Genomic DNA, 2,260 nt, shown 5'->3' with positions numbered 1-2,260 from the left:
CTCCGATCCAGCAGAATGTCGGGGAAGAGTTCGTCAGCACGACGGCATGGTGACGATCTTGATGTTCTACCGTCGCAGGGCTTCGCCTAAGCACCGCTACAATAATTATCGAGGACTATGGTGGAGAGGGGCACCGCACATGGCTAAGAGATTAATAGATCAATTGTTGTGTCTAGAGGTGCCCCCTGCCCCCGTATATAAAGGAGCCAAGGGGGAGGGGGCGGCCGACCAAGGAGGGGCGCGCCAAGGGGAGTCCTACTCCCACCGGGAGTAGGACTCCCTTCTTTCCTAGTTGGAATAGGAGAAGGGGGGAAGGAGGAGTGTCACGTCCCTAGCCTTTCTATGCACTTGGGCTAGCTTGTTGCTGCATCATGTTTAAAATTTCATTTAAGTTGAAATGGGGATGTTCAAACCCTAGCATCAAAAGGATTTCAAATAGGTTCAACCAAAATATTTTCAATGATTTCAAAATGCCCTTTAAAAATGTTCGTCATTTCTGGATCAAGGTGGAAGCATCTACCAAAAATGGTTCACATTTTTGCAGGACATATTTGGACTTTGAATTAATTCAAACATATTTGAATTGGAGCTATTTAAATGCTATATATATTTTACATGCTCCAAAAATGTTGGAAATTGTTAAGGGTCACTGGAATAATTCAGAAAGCACCCATAATTATTTCCAGGATTTTATGAAATGAATTATTATTTACTAATTCAAAACAGAAGAATAAAATAGAAAACTGAAACAAAATAAAGGAGAGAGAGAGAGAACCCCACCTGCGCCTCACCTGTGCTGGCCCAGCCCACCCTGCCAGTCCACTTGGCGGCCCAGCCCACCAGGGGCACCGCTGTCTTCAACCTCTGCCTGCTGGCAGAGGCGTGTCGGCGTGCCCATGCCCGGGCCTCCACCTCCTGCTTCGCCGTGGCAGCCTCCCCGACATCCTTGCGACGCCACGGAGACACCCAGAGCCTCCCCTCGTTCTCCCCACTCCCTCTGGACCGCTCCCCCTCCTCTGGCTCCCTCTTCCCCTCTCTTCCCTGTGAGCCCCGAGAGCACGCCGTCGCCGTAGCCGTGGCCATAGGCCACCACCCGCCCAACCAGCACGGCGAAGAGCTCCACCACGACGCCGTGGAGCTACACACTGACGCATGCGACCACGGGAGCCCTGCAACGTCATCCCCGGCCTCATCTTCAACCTCCAGCCGCCGGTGACTTCGCAGTCGATTCGCGGGCTCCAGCACTTCCCCGACCTCGTCGTCGACTCTGCTAGTCCCTACGTGAGCCACTCTCCATTTTCCCCTGGAATCCCCGTCGTTCCCCTCCCCTAGCTAGCTTCCCCACCTCCGCCGAGGCTCGCCGCCGCCATGGTCAACGAGCTCCGCGCTCGTGAGCTCGTCCGCTCGCCCGAGCATCACCAGCGTGCTCGCCGCGCTCCTGTGAACCCGAAACACCCACGGGTGCTCCCTGCCATGCCCTATAGCGCCATCTCCGCTGTTTCCCGAGCTCCGGCCACCGCCTCGCTCGCCGCAGTTGCCGCTATCGGCCACCCCAGCCGCAGCCGCAACCATCGTTGGACGCGCCGCGTCGCGGCCGTTCCAACGAGACCAGTCGCGCGTCCTCCCGACGCCGGAGTTGGCCGGACGGCGAGCGCCGTCGTGCTCCGGTCATCGCCGGCGCTAAGCGCTGACGTGGCTCATTAGTTTAGCACTAATGATGCCATTAGTTAACCATGTGCCATTGACAGATGGGCCCCACGTCTAATTAACCCATGTTTTACTTTATTTTTAGTTTAGCTTATAAGCCAGCAGGACCCACACGTCAGTGTTGACTACGCTGACGTGGCCGTTGACCAGGCCCACCTGTCTGTGACACTAGGCAGCACTGGCTCACTGACCAGTAGGCCCCACTAGTCAGGTTAGACCCGAACAGCCCCTGTTGACCTGCTGACGTCACAGTGATGCAATGCTGATGCAGTAAAGCATTTTCTGGATTTAAGTTTATTCAGGAAATTCCAGAAAATAGTATAAACTTCTAAAATTCATATAAAATCAACCGTAACTCCAAATCAAATTATTTATATATGAAAAATTATCAAAAAAATCCAATCTATCCATCTGTACTGCTTTCATGCATGTTTAAACAACTTAACCTTGCTGTTTAGTGCAAAACATGATAAGGCACTATTTAAATTCATAATTTGAGTTTGGGATTGAACCTTTGGTTCAAAATGACCAAATCCATCTGGTTGTAGTTGCA

Source organism: Triticum aestivum, chromosome 6B, assembly GCF_018294505.1.
Source record: "Triticum aestivum cultivar Chinese Spring chromosome 6B, IWGSC CS RefSeq v2.1, whole genome shotgun sequence".
NCBI classification, from domain to species: domain Eukaryota; kingdom Viridiplantae; phylum Streptophyta; class Magnoliopsida; order Poales; family Poaceae; genus Triticum; species Triticum aestivum.
Note: the sequence above shows the minus strand (reverse complement) of the source record.